Genomic DNA, 17,048 nt, shown 5'->3' with positions numbered 1-17,048 from the left:
GCCAGCCCGCTGGTGAAGTGGCTGGATAATGTTTTCACACTGACCACAACCCACAGACCAGCCTGGCTGCGGCTGGGGAAGGGATGGGCGTGGGCAACAGTGTGAGAAAGGAGGCCAGTGAGGTCCTCGGGGTAGTGGTCCAGGAGAGAGATGGCTCGGACAAAGGAGCACAATGCTGGTGGAGAAAAGTGGGCAGATCTGAGGGATATATAGCAAATAAAGAAGCAAGAGGGTTGGTGAGGGCTTGGACACACACTCATTCCAAACAGACTGAACTCTGCCCGCTCACATACATTTGTGCACTTATTTATGGGGCTTGGAAGAAGAAAATATGCATCCTCATAGGAACGCTGGAAAGCATGCTGGAAGAGGGTCCTTGGATTCGGTTTTTCATTCAGATTTTTGCTGCTGGACCTGGAGTACGTAACTTCATTTCTTTGTGCCTCTGTCTTTTTCCTTGTAAATTCAGGACCCTAAGACCTACCTACTTTAGAGGTTGCTAACCGGAGATGGAAAGGGATAAGCATATTGGGACAACAGCACCTGCCTTAGTTATCTCCTGGAATTCTTGAGAGACCCAAATGGGCTGCTACATCTTTCAGAGAACACCAGTCACTGAAGGAAGCAGCCCATTGCTGGGGCTGAGGTCAGTTTTTGGAGGCAGGTCCCTTGAAGAGATTCTCCAAAAGCGATGATTTTATAATAATCTTAAAAGTAATATTTTACAAGTTATTAAGGCTATGATAAAAAGCCAGAGGGCTCTAGGAAGCAAAGTCCCCCAAAACGTCAGTCCTTCTTCTGCGCTTGCCCCGCCCCCTTCAGAGCGGCCCCGCCCCCGGCTCAGCTCCACCCGGACCCCGCCCCCCGATGTTAGCGCGGGCCACGCCCCCTCAACTCCCAGCTACCAGGGGTTGAGGCTCCCACCTGCGGGGAGGGTTTTGGTACCCCGGTGGAAGTGACAGGGCATTTGATGGGCGGAGATGGGAAGGCTGGAGATTGGCAGGATGAGAACTGGGGAGACCAACCTGCCCCCCCACACCCCGTTGCCGCTCTTCACTAAACCCCTAGTTGAGGGCCTGGGCCTTTCCAATAATGTTAAGTACTTATTTAATGCACGCCCGGCCCCAGAGTTCTTCATTTGTCTTTCTGTCCTTCATATGCCAATGTGCTTCCGCCTCGTGTCTGTCTACGTTGACGTGCCTGGAGAGGAGGTTGCTTCCCAGCGGCTCCTGTTCGACCCCCAACCCAGGGCCAAGGGCACAGAGAGAGCTGAGGCGGAGCACGAGGGGGAGGAGAGAGAGCACCATATGACAGGCTTCTGGAAACAGATCCCATGCCAACTTGGATTCTGTCCTTCTCTAATAAAAGGAACTTTTTGCTTGTGCGTGTGTGCGTGTGTGTTTTTCAAACACCCTTTAAAATTTTTTTATTTAAGGAGGCTGGTTCCTAGCCCTCTGATTGGAGGCATCACAGTGCAGCAGCGAAGCGGAGTCCGGAACACGCGCGCGCGCAAGCTCGTGTGCGCGCGCGCGCACACACACACTCACTCTCTCTCTCTCTCTCTCTCTCTCTCTCTCACACACACACACACACACACACACACCCCTCCTCCCGAGGTTTTCCCGAATGTATCTACTCCGGTTACAACTAGACCGCGGCCCCTCCCCCACTTCTCCTTCCCCCTTCCTCCCCTCAATCTTGGGAGGAGCATTCTCTGTGTCTTCCCGAGTCCCCAAGGGGGACCTCCTATGTTGGAGTGGGGTGGGGGGAGGGTCCTACAACGAAGACCAGAAAGAACAAATTAGATAATCAAAAGAATTATAGTAATTGCTTTCACTTTCCCCGAGCCCGCTCTGAGGATGCTCTCCCCCGCCCCTTCCTTGGCTTTCAGTCTGTCGGGAATGCTCGGTCTTTCCGACCCCCACCCCTCCCCCAGACTCCTCCTCTCCTCTCCCCTCGCTCCTCGCTCTCGCGTTCCCTCTCTTCCTCCGTTCGCTGGTGTGCTGGAACGTTCAGCGGAATATGATGAATGATCACCTGTCACGGCTTGTTTATTATAATGCAGGCAATCAATTACACATCCCCAACGCTGGCCGGCCCGCAGGAAATTTATATGCTCAGCACAAACCAATGTGAAAATGGAATCTCATTTGCCAAATGTCTTTCTCCCCGTACAGCGCGATGATTACAGTCTGTGTTTGTTTCAACAGTCGCGTACAACTGACAGTGCCATCATTTACTGCCTGGCTCAGGTCACGTTACTCTAAGGCTTTATTTATTGTGTTAGGATGGCCAGCACAGGAAAAGGACAAGGGTGTCTGTCAGGGATGCCACCATGTTAAAAAGTGGGCGGGCTGGGACGTACTGCCCCGTGACTCTGCAGCCTCAGCCACTGCCCTCGGCCCCTGCTTCTCCAGGCCCGCTGCACCAGCATCCTGCTGCAGGGGCTCCTAGGCCCCCTGGAGGAGGGAGCTCTGGGTATCAGAGGCTCCACAGGTTCTGGGGCTCAGCTCACATGGACCAGAGTTGTAATTCTGCTTCTGCTACTGCTGCTTGAGTGTGGTCTGGGATTCAACCTCCTCATCTGGAAAAGGGGAGTCTTAATACCCAACGCTGTATTACTTAATACTGTGGTGTCTGAGATATCACAGTGTGGGTAAATGTTAGTCCTGGTGACTTCAGATCACCCTCTAGCCACCTTAAGACCTGCTCCCTGGGATGCAGGGAGGACAGGTCCCATTAGAAGAGACACCTTGGAACTCGTGTCCTGTGTTAAAATCTCCCAATCTCTCCTTTCTGAGACTTGGCTATCCCAAGATCTTAAGTTTCCCTTCCAGGTGGAATTTTGCACTTTTGTTTTCCTTGCAAAATAAAATGGGGAAAATGAAGTGGCCATTTCACTCTATGTCTATTGCCATCATTGTGAAAGTAGGCACAGCAATCTCGATCTATCGGCTGTGTGACCTCCCTTCACATCCCTGAGCCTTGCACTCCTGCCATGCAAAGTGAAGAGAGTAGCCCCTAAACTGCCTGCTCCTGTCTTGCTGGCAGGATCCCGAGTGTCCATGGGTGTCGACGGTGCCATACAAGCTAGAGCATACCACTGTCACCTCTTTCTGTCGGGCGGTCTGGGTGGCCTTCTGGGTTTTGCTACACAAAGTATTGGCCCACATTTGTAGCTCATGCAACACGTGGCATAAAGTAAGAGATCAGTAATGGGGGACAGGCAGATTCTCATAGGTGTATTCGATGGTTCCTGTATCATATATTTCTTTATTATTTTATGTATTCACTTAATGGCTATCCTCAGCCTCGTCCCTATTTGGCACATCCTAAAGAAATCCATTCATATCTGTGGCTTTAACAGATGAATGAAAGAATGAATGAATGAATGAATGAACGAATGGCTACTTAAATTAATTCATCAAGGGGGCAACCTCTGTTGTGAAGGGGGCGGGCCCTGGTGAAGGGTTGTTTACAGGTATCCTCACCATTCCTGATCTCACGGAATCAGGCTGTTCCACACATGCCCAGCCTTGTCTGGGTGCCCAGGGTGATGCCTACTGTATTCAGACAGTGCCAACTGGTGACAGAGCACGTGCGTATCCTTCTGGCTGCTCTCATTCACCCCCAGACCAACATCCTCTGAACAAACTCCCCATCGTCCTCCATCCCATGTTGCCTTGAAATCTCCACGCCTCCCTCAGCGATGGACTCCTCACCGGCAGGCGGCTATACCTCATTCATATTCGAGTCCCCAGAATGCCTAGCAAGGTGCCGGCCTAAAACAGACGCTTTGTAGTCAATCAATAAAGATGAGCTTTTCTTCGCACTGATGTATGGGATACAACTCAGAATTCCATTACAGCACGCTGAGTCAGGGGGGAAATGTTTTGGGCTCATATTTAAAAAGCGAAAAAAATTAGCATCTGGGTCATATATTTTGGTCAAGTCCTTTGGATTTGTGAAAGGGATTTTTTTCCTATAAGTGTGATTATTAGTCGCCCTGATTGTGACAAATACCAGAGGGATGGCCCAGAGCTCTGCCTCCCCAGCAGGATAGGTTGTGGAGAGCCGGTATTCCCTCCGCTGACTTGCTTCACTAGTTGACTAACAGACCTTATTCCCTGGCCGAGCCGATAATCTCCGACCAATGCCAGCTTCCCAGCATGGAGAGGAAGCAAGAGCAAAGCACTGTGGGATCCTGGGGGAAAAGCAGCCCGTGTCTGCTGCTGCTTTGACAGCTGAGGCTCCAAGAGGGGCTGGCAAACAATGGGAAATGAAACATTTGAGTGGTTGCAAAAAATTCCGTGGGAAATCCCCCCACTGGTGGTATTTATATGCCACGGCTGTGACAAGGCGAGCTCGGGGCTTTCGATTTCAAGGGTTCTTGAGCAGACCACAAGGGTGTTCTGAGGCGGCATTCCCCAGGAACAGCTCTCCTGAGCCACAAAGGGCCAGTCTGTCTGTCCAGGGGATATCTGGCCACGTGCACGAAGTTGGCCGTGAACTGCGATAGACTGACAGGAGCTCACCCCCCGCTGCGGAGCTCAGTCCTCTGAACCTTCTGCTCGAAGACAAATTCTTTGCAGCAGTTCCCCTAGATTTTTCCCTGACCTTAAAAGCCTGGGGGGGTTATACGACTGGGGGTTTCCCTCAGGCTCAGCCCTCCTTCCAGAACTGCGGGAACCTTAGCCCACTGCTGACCTCTCCTTTCTAACTGAAAAATCCAAAATCAGGGCCTCATGCACTCCCCCCACGGCGTTTTCTGGTTAATATGTGGCCTTCCCCTGCTTTCTCCATTCCTGTTTGTAATGGTCTTTTGCCTGTCACTCCCTCCAGCCCCACACTCACTGAGAGAAGAAAATGGACTCGCTTTGGTTCGCTTGGAACTAAGACATATTCAAGACCGCCCACCATTGCTCATGTCCTGCTGCTGTGATGCATGTGTTTATAGACCCACTTAAGGTGAGGTTTAGAGCTTTTTAGAGACACTTAGTAGATGAGAAAACTGAAACTTACAGGGATAAATAACTGTATTGGTCAGGAGGTTTCAGCTGCAAAGTGACAAGCTCCTATCTTAAATGAACTCAAGCCAGATCAAAAACGTAGTGGAGGGGCACCTGGGTGGCTCAGTGGGTTAAGCCTCTGCCCTCGGCTCAGGCCATGATCCCAGGGTCCTGTGATCGAGCCCCACATCGGGCTCTCTGCTCTGCAGGGAGCCTGCTTCCTCCTCTCTCTCTGCCTGCCTCTCTGCCTACTTGTGATCTCTGTCAGATAAATAAATAAATAAATAAATGACATAATGGATTATATAACTGAGAGGCAAGAGTGGTGTTGACTTCAGGCATGGCTGGATCTAGGCCCTCAATTTAGGCTTCAGGGATTTGCCTCTCTTCGTCTCTTGGTTCTGTTTTTCCCTGTGTTGGTTTCATTTTTAGATTGGTTCTCTCCACCTGTTTTACGTTTTCCTGAAGTCAAATCCAAGCTTTCTCCTGGTTGCCTCTGTAAAAGTCCCAGGGTTAGCTCTGGTGGGGGCTGACAAGTTCAGCTGCGGCTGCTAAACCAATGACTATGGCTAAACCAATGACAGAATAATCTGATCGCCCAGACCCCAGCCATGTGCTCACTACTGAAGCATAGCAAAACCAGGCACATGGATTAAAAGGGAGTGAGTCCCCAAAGAATACCAGGGTGCTCTTACCAGAAGGAGGAAAGAATGCCAGGTGGGCAGAAAAGACCTGATGTCCTCTGCTCCCATGTCATACCGCCACTAAGGGACAGGCACACCTGCATGCAGATCTGCCCTTTATCTTCTCTTTGCTTCTGGAGACCACCTCGGGGACCCCCTAATGCTCTAGCCCAATCTGCCACATGAATTCCTTGTAGTCGCCAGGTTTCAGAATGTGCACCTTGGGAGCTGGGGGAGGGAGGAAGACAGTGGAGGGGAATGAGGAGGATGGGTGATAGAACTCAGGGGCGGTACCTAGAGGACCCCTCCTCTGGCCTTTCGTCTGTCGGTACATTCAGTTCCCTTGGATGCTTTCATTTAAAGATATAGCTCCTCGTATTTTTAATGCTTAAAATCAGTAATTTTTCTGCAACCCTTGCCCTCTCATTCATTCATAAATGAGGAATAATAGCTCAGAAAGAGGCAGGAACTTGACCGAGACCACGCAACAGTGCAGTGCATGGTGAATCTGAGAAATTACACCTCTGGGGTGCCTGGGTGGCTCAGTGGGTTAAAGCCTCTGCCTTCGGCTCAGGTCATGATCTCAGGGTCCTGGGATTGAGCCCCGCATTGGGCTCTCTGTTCAGCGGGGAGCCTGCTTCCCCAGTCCCCCCACCCCTGCCTGCCTCTCTACCTGCTTGTGATCTCCGTCTGTCAAATAAATAAATAAATAAAATCTACAAAAAAAAAAAAAAGAAAGAAAGAAATCACACCTCTGTCTGACCACCTCCTGCCCTTTCCACCTGCATCTCTGCAGGTGGGTTAGAGATCAGGGGATGGAGAGGGCCACATGCACCCCTGCCCTACAGGACTGATTTATTAGTCCGGGATGCAGATCTTAACACTAAGGGAGCAGTTTTCCAGAGCGCAGCAGAAATAGGGAAGCTATTTGCAGCTTTTTTCCTAGTCTCTGGGTGCAGGCAGGCGCTAGGGACTCACTTTGTAGGTAGGTTCCTGCCAGAAGGGAGAACAGCCAGATTCCTGCAACTCCCTCCTCATTCTGGGAGGTTACACCACTGTTCCAGAAGAACCCACGTGAGCAAGCCATGTGCCCCCCTGGTTAGGGTGTTTACAAACAACTAACTGTTGTGCCCCGTGTTCTTGGGTCTGCAGAGCTGGCCTCCATGCACCGGCCCGGCTGCGTTTTTCAAACACACTTTTGGGCAGCGCTGACCACAGCGATCAACACAGCTAACCTTTCGCAGCGCGGATGTTGTTCCCGGAACAGTGCGCTAAGGGCTTGTCAGGTGTCGTTTCATGACATCCTCCCGTAACACTGCAACAGCAGGTGCTATGATCACCCTCATTTCACAGGTGAGGAGACAGAGCTGCAGAGAGATGAATTAATTTCTTCGAGATCCTCAGCTGGCTTCAAACTCAGGCAATCAGAGTCAAGGGCAAGAGCTCTTAGTTAGATGGCTACACTGGACGCGTAATGAGGGTTTCGGACAAGGAAGATGTGCATTGTAGCCGCACCCAAACACAGACAGACAGACAGACAGAAAGTTCTCTGCTTCCTTCTGCCCGGCCCTTCCTTCCAGCACCCAGGCACTACCAGCCGAGTCTGAGGAGCACTGTGTGTTTCCACTGCTCCCGCACTCTCTGCAGGCGTCCTGAGCAAACACACACCCGGGATTCCAGGGAGAGAACTAGCCTATCATGGGGTGGGCACGGCTCATCAGGTGCCGGCGGAACACGGGTAAGTCAGGTACGGAAAGGCACGCGGTCTCATTACTTAGCCTACCTTGCAGCAGCTTATTGAATTAGTGTGATTCGTAACATCTTCAGCTTGGATCTCCTCCAGGCCAGCCAGCTGGTGCATTCAGCACTACTCAGCTCGCCTTAACTCAATTAACTAAGCCGGGCTGAGCCGGGCTGAGCTGAACTCAACAAGTATTTCTTAAGCACTGAGCTGGCTGCAGGGGGAAAAAAAAAAAACAACAACAACAAAGGAGGGCAAGATGCAGACTCTGCCAGACTTGGCCCTTGAGGAGGTGCCTTGCGCTGCTCATGGCATAATACAGTGCCATCATTTCCAAGGACCGCCTGCACGATTTTCCCCACATCTGCACGCCCCCTGTGCTATGAGGTACTTCACAGTCTTCTGCAAGTAAATTAATTTTTTCTTCAAGTAAACGAATTTCCTTCCCTGAACTTAATTTTGTAATTACTCATGGAGAGAGGACACAACCTAAAAGCAACCATTTCGAGGTGAACAATTCGGGGTCATTTAGTACCTTCGCAGTGCTGGAAAAGCCACCACCGCTGCCTGGTCCCCACACCCCACCTCTGCAAAAATAAAACCCCATTTCCTCGAAGCAGTGGTCCCCATTCCCACCTCCCCCAGCCCCTGTCAACCACTAATCTGCTCTCTGTCTCTACGGGTCTGCCTCTTCCGGATGTTTCCTGTCAGTGGAATCATACAGTGTGTAGCCTTTGGTGACTGTCTCCTTGGCCGTGATCGTATAGTGGTTAGTACTCTGCGTTGTGGTGACTGTCTCCTTTCACTCAGCATGCTGTTATCCAGGTCCGTCCGGGATGGATCACGTATCAGTACTTCCTTGCTTTTTGTGGACGAGCAGTCGTCTAGGGTACAGGTAGACCATATTCTGTTTCTCCATTCATCCGTTCTACGGGCATTTGAGCGGCTCCTGCGTTTTGGCTGTTGTGAGTAGTGCCGAAAAGTAAGTGTTTATTTATTTATTTATTCTACAGAGAGTGACCTAACAGGTGAAAATCTGGAAGGCTTCACCAGTCTGGGTGTTAGCCTTGCGCAGGGGCCATGCTCATCTCTGTTGCGTTCTGATTTTCATGGATGTCCACCAAAGTGAGGACTCGGCAAGTTTATTTTATAAGGAAATGACTGTAAGCAGGAAAGCTCTATTTCTCTAACCGAGAGTCAAGTAGATACGCAAGTGTTAGGAGTACAAATCTCACCTTTTGGAGCGCACCGACTATCAGCCCCGGCACTGTCAGGTACAACCGAGACAAGTCAGCGGGTGCTGGATGCGGTCGGGGCCTTGAGCTTGCAACCTGGCTTTGCCGTCTGAGCGACTCAAGGCAAATGTTCCTGTCCTCCCCCAGCCTCAGCTTCCTCCTCGGTAAACTGTTCATACTAATGAGCACTTTCTTCTACGGTTGTCCCGAGAATGAAAATCGCGGCTGTAGGGCCCAGCACCGCCAGGCACACAATAAGTGCTCAGTCTATGCAAGCTGGAGGGAGGAACACAGTCCTAGACACGGTGGCAGTAACTGTACTGGGAGCTAACAGAGCGCGTGTTTGCCGCGTACCAGGAGCCGGGCCTGCAGTACGTCGGGTAGCGCCTATGACATTCTAAGAGCCAAATATTATTAACCCCTCACCGTCCTCTTGTAGGTCAGAAAATAGACAGAGAGGGGGGCGGGTAGCTGAAGGTCACACAGCTAAAGCCTTTCTGGGAAAGTTAAAGGACAACATGAGAAGTGACCAGGAGCCCACTGGAATGTCAGGGCTGTCCCTGGGCAGCGGAGATTCCCTGTAACCTCAGCGGCTGGGCCCTCGAGGTCCTGACCTGGCAAGTGGCAGCGAACGTGGCCTGGGGACCCCCTCCCCGCTGAGTTCCTCCTCGCTACATAGAGCAGCTCCTTCTCAGGTCGACCAAGACAAGGCCCCCTGACTTCACATCTTGTCTAGGTGACTCACCTCCCTCGCTTAAGGGCTTTCCTGACCTCCCTGTACCCCATCATCCCCCCGGGTCCCCACCAAACCGCCCCTTGGCTCTGCAATCTCTCTCCCTTTCCACGCTGAGCTCTCGACACTGGCACGCTGCCTCCTACTACTTACCCATCGCTGGTGTAAGAATTAGCGCTTTGTAAGCTCACTTGCACCCTCTATACCTTCAGCGCCAGGGATATGCATGATTTACAGTTTCGGTCCGCGCGGGGGAATCCTATCCCATGTGACGGTGATACTAGCATCAGGGTCATCTTGGTTTTCTGGGGCTGCCGTGACATACTGACCTACACTCCTGTCCTCCCACAGATCAGGAACAGTAGCAGTACGAGGAGGAACCCAGCAGGGAGGGAGTCCCCAGGCCGCATTTGCCCGGAAGCCTGAAAGGAAGGTGTCCGCAGAGCCTCTTTCCCTCCCTCTAGGGGAGGTCCTTTCCTCGCCTCTTCTAGCTCAGGAGAACCCAAGTGTTCCTTGGCTCGTGGCTACTTTGCTCCAGTCTCTGCCATGCTCATGTGGCTTCACCCTGTGTGTACCTGTGTGTCCTTTTCATCTAAGTAGACGTGGATTTGGGGGAAGCTCTATCCGGTTCACTACAGAGACCTGGAAATAGAAGATGTGCCTGAGATTCTTTGTGACAGGTTTAATGGGACCAGTGGGTACACACATGAAAGGGTTTCATTTTCCTCCAAAGACATTAACCAGCCGCATTTTTACAAATCTTCCTTTCCCGGCCCTTCGTGGCATCATGGCAGAGCCTACAGCTTTCTGGCATGTTTACAGGACTCATCAAGCCAGTCCAGGTCAGACCAGTTTGAAACATTCCACAACCCTCCAGCTCAGCTTTGCCCCCCAGACTTGAGAAGCCTGGTGTGGATACAGCTTCGCCCCGGCTCCTTCCTAAGGCTTCCTTGTGCTTCTGGTTCCCAAAGTGCACCAAAAAAGACAATTCCCTGGACAACGAAATTTGGCCAGTGCGCATTAAACCAAGTTACCCAGATGTGTTCACTTTCGACTCAGTGGATGTGTGAGTGCACATCAAGAGGTGGTCGTCTCCAAATCCTGTTCAGTCCAGGAAATGACTTTTCCATAGAACATCCTTCTACCCTGGTGTTCCCCAGAGCACATTCTGGGAAATACTAGACTACATGAAACACTGTAAGATACAAAATCTATCCACAACTGTTATGCACGCATAGCAAGGGAAGATGAGTTTTGAGTAAATACACCAACTCAGGAACAATTTTGTGATTTATTCAGAAAACTGGCTTCCAGATCACTGTGGACAAGACCCAACTTGGCCAGAAGATGCGATCCCTCGGCAGAGCCACGAGGACAGCTCAGCTGGCCAAATGTTATTCTCAGAAAGGATCAGAGACGAAAATGCTCTGATTTCCCTAAAGCCCTGTTTCAGCAGCCAGGAGGGTGTAACCCTCACACTGAAAAGCAAATTTCAGACAAAATTCAAGACAAATCTCCATTAGAGTATAGTCCTACAATCTATGCAATTATGTTATGAAAATTCAACTATAGGCAGTCGGCAGAATAGTAAAAATAACAATAATAACATAATAATGAGAGAAAAGACAGGAAAAATGAATTTAAGTGCCAAGCACCTGCTGTTTTTTTTCCCCAGCTTGGAACTGGGGCCTGTTCGATAAGCCTCGCTCCTGAGTGCCTCTCTGCCCCAGCATGAGTCCAGTACTTATATATCTACTGTTTTCATGTAATATGGCCTCTAAAAGCTGACCAACATCTTCATCTGATGCTTAACTGAACAACTGACAACCTTCCCCAACACGGTCCGCATCCTGGCTGTGCCGGAGAAAATATGGCAGCCTCCAATTTTTTTTTTTTTAAGATTTTATTTATTTATTTGAAAGAGAGACAGTGAGAGAGAACATGAGTGAGGAGAAGGTCAGAGGGAGAAGCAGACTTCCCATGGAGCTGGGAGCCTGATGTGGGACTCGATCCCGGGACTCCAGGATCATGACCCGAGCCGAAGGCAGTCGTCCAACCAACTGAGCCACCCAGGCGCCCTGGCAGCCTCCAATTTAATGTCTCTCCCTCACAGGTCATTTCTGACCACAGGAATTGGTGTTCCTCCCAAGAGTTGCACGAATTATAAGCTGCCTTACGACATCCGAGATGACTCCCCCAGAGTCTCAGAACTGAACAGAATCTGGGTTTGCCCATACTGTCAAGGCAAACATTCTCTGAAAGCCAGGACGAACCCTACCACTGGGTTCACGAGGGGCCACCATGAAGTCGAGCAACCACGCTCCACCCCACTTTCCATTGCCTTGACACCCATTCCCCTTGGGGGAAAAAAAAGCCCTAAAGAAAACATTCTTTTTAAAAGATTTTATTTATTTATTTAATAGAGAGGGAGAGGGAGAAAGCTCAGTGGGCATGGGGGGGGTGCAGAGGCAGAGGCAGAAGCAGGCTCCCCCTGAGCAAGGGGCTGGACATGGACTTCCATCTCAAGGACCTGGGATCATGACCTGAGCTGAAGGCAGATGCTTAACTGACTGAGCCACCCAGGGGCCCCAGAAAACTTTTTTTTTTTTTTTAAGAAAATATTTTTAATCTGATTGAGCTGTCTAAATGAGGTAACTCTTTGATCCTCAGTGGATAGAAAGGATCAGTTTATTCCCCTTAGCCAGCAGCCCGCTGAAGTTTGAGGCTGGGGGTTCCCCAGGCTGCTGGGGAACACAGAACCAGTTCTTGCTCTCTCCCATCCTCGCCCCCCCTGCCCACAGAATGGTGTCCAAACTAAAGGACCTTCGTCTGCTGGACAAGGACAAGTGGAGCCTCCCAGGGTAGGGTCTGGTTCTCACTCATCTGTGGGTCTGCCCAGCACTGAGCACAGATAGTGGCACAGAAGCCAAATGGAGCTCAATAAATGCACAGCAACTGGGTGAAAATGTAGCCTGTATAAAACGCAGGTACCACAGGCGCAAGTCTCAGCACAGTCTCGTGTCAAAATTAGAAAAAAGAATTTTTTTTTTAAACTGGAAAGCAATGTAATTCTTTGTCATATTTATCAAGGAACACACACACACACAAAGTTCTGTTCATAATGCAAAACAAAACTTATGACCTTATATCTCATCCTTTATGGCAGCTGGCTCCCAAATCTCTCTCAAATTCCCCCAAATTTTCCTAACCTTCCCATGTCCCTCTCCAAATATAGCTTCCACTCTTTCCTAGAAGGACAAGGCAGCTGGTTAAAAGCACCATCTCTCGGGCTCATCTTGCTGGGGTCAAATTTCTGTTACCTTCTAACTGGAGCAGGTATGTGGCATGTGGTAAGTACTCGATAAAGGCAACTTCCTATTTAAATCCTATTGGTTTCTCCAATATATTTTTTAAATTGGTCCCCCTTTCCCATTCATGCAAGAAGAAATGCCTACTAGTTTTCCAGGGCTACCCAAACAAACGGCCAGAAACTGGTAACTTAAAACAAGATGGATTTATTCTCTCACATCTCTGAAGGCCAGAAGTCCAAAGTCAAGGTGTTGGCAGGCCTGTGCTCCCCCCAGAGCTCTAGAAGAGACTTGGTCCTTTGCCTCTTCCAGCTCCTGGCGGCAGTTAATATCCCTGGATCTGCGGGTGCCTCCTTCCAACAACTGTCTCTGTCTTCCCATGTCCTTCCCCTGTGTCTGTCTCCTCTGTGTGTCTCATGGGAGCTTTTGTCATTGGATTTAGGGCCCACCCAGATTATCCAAGATGATCTCATTTCAAGATGCTGAACTTAATTCTATCTGCAAAGACACTTCTTCCAAATAGCGTCATATTCACAGGTTCCAAGGGATCAGGACGTGAACATATCTTTTTTGGGTAGCCACCATTCAATCCACTGTGAAATGACACCGGGTCCTTCCTCTTGTGGGTGGCGGGCAGGGAGAGGGTTAGATGCTCCTGTAATTTAATTTTTTTCTTTTATCCTTGTCATGATGAATAAATCAAGTCGACAGCCAGCAGCGAGTACTTGGGAACTAGGAAGGAAAGAGAAGCAGGTGGCAGAAAGTCACTGCCGACTTCTCTTTTTCACTGATGCTCACCAACTCTTTCAATGATGCAAGTTTGCAGCCATAGGATACCTGACTGCAAGAGCTCCTGAGCCCTGGGGGTGGGAGGAATGGGAGGCACCAAGCAGTGAGTTTCAGCTACAGGCTGGGACCCTCAGGCAGATGCGTCTTGGGACAAAGCACCTTGACCTTTCCATAGAGGGTGGTCAGCTGCATGCCTTCCTGGCTGGGTAAGTTAGTTAGTTAGTTATTGATACCCTGTGTTAAGATTCGGGTTAGTTAGTTATTGATACCCTGTGTTAAGATTCCAGCTTTGGCTGCACTGAAGGGATCCAGGAGGCAGTGACTTCACTCGACTCAAACTGCAATCAGCCAGCCTCTTGGCTCATGTGTTTATCTACCCAGAACTATTTTTGGTGTGTGTTCATAGACAGCACACACCAAAGTATTTGGTATTTGAGATGCAAGCGTGAAGGATGATTAAAGTTAGCTGCTAATGAGCGTGCCTAGAATAGATGTACTGTGTGTATGTGTGTGCGCGTGTGCTTGTGCACTCCATGTGTGTGCTCTGTTGAGTGTCTGCAAAGCAGATGTCTACAGATCTGCCCTCAGGTGACCTTGCTAATGTCCTAAATCAGCTAAGATGTCAGTGGATGGCAAACGGAAATGGATAAACACGGCCCTGTCTCAAAATACTGCCTTACGAAACATCCCAACTCCCCTCCCTAGGTTCTACTTATCATCATCCAATGCCTAGCTCATCCCACCTTATCAAGAGCCTTGCTTGACCCTCCTCTGAACTCCTAGAGCGGAGGCAGCAAACGGGCTTCATCTCCAGGACCCACTTGAGTCAAAGTGGCAGGTTACCTGGAGCACCATGGTGAGGATACTGAGAATTGATCTGAGCCAGGATACGTGATGCTGTGCTGGTTTCCTGGGGCCGCTGTAGCAAAGTCCCACCATCCGGGTGGCTTGAAACAACAGAAATTTATTCTCTCATGGAGCTAGATGCCTGAAGTTAAGTTGTAGGCAGGACCATGCTCCCCCCAAAAGCCTCTAGGAGAGGACCCTCCTCGCCTCTTCCAGCTTCTGGTGGCCCCAGCATCCCCTGGCTTGTGGCTGCTCACTCCAGTTTCTGCATCTGTCTCCCGGTGGCTCTCTCCCCTCTGTGTCTCTGCATATCATTCTCTGGGTGTGTATGTGTGCATATGTGTGTCTGAGTCCAAATGTCCCTCTTCTTGTAAGGACACCAGTCGCGGGATTAGGGCCTGCTGTAATAATCTCATCTGAACTTGATTACATCCGCAAAGACAACTTTCATGGTGCCTGGGGTTAGGACTTCAACATATTTTGGGGGGAGGGATATGATCCAATCCGAAATGGACACCATGAGCAATTAGGAGTGTTTGTCATGAGTGAGGGAAGGGAAAGGGCCACCAATTTCCCAAATGTGCCCTAGAGCACTTACTGCTGGTATCATTTAGTTGAGAAGGCCACTATGACTACTGTTAACTAACTATGCATCCATCTATCCAACCATCCATCCATCCACCCACCCACCCATCCATCCAACCATCCACCCACCCACCCATCCATCCACCCATCCACCCATCCATCCATCCCTCCATCCATCCGTCTAATCTTTCTACCTATCCTTCATCATCTATCTATCCGTGATCTATCATCTATACCTACCTATTTGCCTTCTTAAGTAGATCAGCTTCTCTGGGAGCACAGATTACAGCTGTCTTAGACCATTCAGGCTGTTATAACAAAACGTCACAGACTGGGTAGCTTCAAAACAACAGAAATTTGTTTGCTCACAGTCCTGGCGGAAAGAAGTTCAAGATTAAGATGTGGGCATGGTTGGGTGAGGGTCCTCTCCTGGTTCACACATGGCACCTTCTTGCTGTGCCCTTATGTGGTAGAAGGGACAAGGGAACTCTCTAGGGCTTCTTTTATAAGAGGACTAATCCCACTTAGGGGGCTTCACCTTAGTGAACTAACCACCTCCCCAAGGCTCCGCTTCCTAAAACCATCACCTTGCGCATCAGAATTTTAACAATGAATTCTGGGGTTAGGGGTGGAGGATGGGGGGTGGAGGGGAAGACATAAACATTCAGACCAGGCCACTAGCTTAAAGCCTTTATATTTTCTCACTGTCTAACCCAGGATCTACGTGGAGGAGGTACTTAATAAATGCTTGTTCAGTAATTAACCTTCATTGTTAAGACTCTGAAATTAGGTTGGAAGAAAGGTCTCTCTGAAATGCAATCCACTAAGGGCTACAGAGGGTAGAGCTGAATGCCCACTGAATGCCGAGCTGAATGCCCTGGGCGTGCTGGTCTACCCTCCGTCTTCCCAGCCCCTCCCCACGTCCCGGACATCTCATCTACCAAATCCTACATGTGTAGCAGGGTGTCCCCCTCTAATAGGACAGCCCTGTAATTGTTCAGTGAGATGATAGCGCCAGGCTCATCCATCAAACCCTCCTCTAATAGTTTGGTTTTCCTAATGGAATGCCGTGTCCTAAAGAAGAAGAGAAGCATCATAATGTGAGGTTTTATGTGGGCTGGCTTCTAGCTGTGAGCTATGGAGCTGAAATGATAGTTAAATCGATGGAGAGGCACTAAGCTATCGCCTCTGAATCTGGGCATCCGTAAAACCCGATTATTGACAGCCCTGAGTGGATGTGTTGCAGGCCGGCTCTTCTAGCCGTGATTGGGGCTCCCTCTCTTTTTCTGTGGACGGGAGCAGCCCGAGAGAAATGGAAATATAATGGCCAGCTGATTGTTTTCACAGTCTGCACGACAGACCGCCCCCCTAACAAGACTCTAGGTCAAGTGCTCTTCTCCACTCTGTGGATCTAGTGGGGAGAAATTAGCTCTCAGTGGTATTCCCAATTACGGAGAAAAGCCCTGGTCTGGCTGTAACGTGTCTGGCAGTGGACCAAGAGGCAAGAAGCCTGTCTTCTCCTCCAGCCTCGCGGCACGACCTTGGGAGGTGACTTCGCCTCTCAACGTCTCTGCCGCCTCATCTGTAACGATTCACCTTTTATTACTTCGTAGTTATGCTCTGGGATAAATGAGACAAGGCTCTACATCTCTTGGTCCCCCAGAAAGTCTGCAGTGAGGTAAAGACAAAGGGAGAGCCGTGCGTTACTAACTTGCGGGATTTTTTTCTTAATAACAGCAAAAATGGATGGCTTTATACAACTGTTTTGTTTTGTTTTGTTTTCCTGAGGAGCCTTGAGGCACTTTGGGGCTCTTGTATTATTGCCCCGTCCTTTTACGGAGTGTGCCCATTTCTTAGCAAACTGAGCGAAGGCTTGAAGCGAGCCCCATTGATGGGCTGGAACTAATTCCTCCTCCTAATCTACTGTGGTGTCTTACCGCCCCTGCAAAGGTCCCCGGGGGACACTCAGGAGATACTGACTCTGACACGATGATTAAGCCCCATCTCTGTGTTCTCCGCCCTCCCTCCAAGCCAGCTCTGCTGATTTTCTTTTACATCTTTACAAGCACCAAGTGCTTTCCAATCCCAGACTAGGCACACCTGTTCTCCCCTGTGGGGG

The sequence above is a fragment of the Mustela nivalis genome (assembly GCF_964662115.1).
Source record: "Mustela nivalis genome assembly, chromosome: 14".
NCBI lineage: Eukaryota > Metazoa > Chordata > Mammalia > Carnivora > Mustelidae > Mustela > Mustela nivalis.
The sequence above is the reverse complement of the archived record's forward strand: the minus strand, read 5'-3'. Positions refer to the sequence as shown.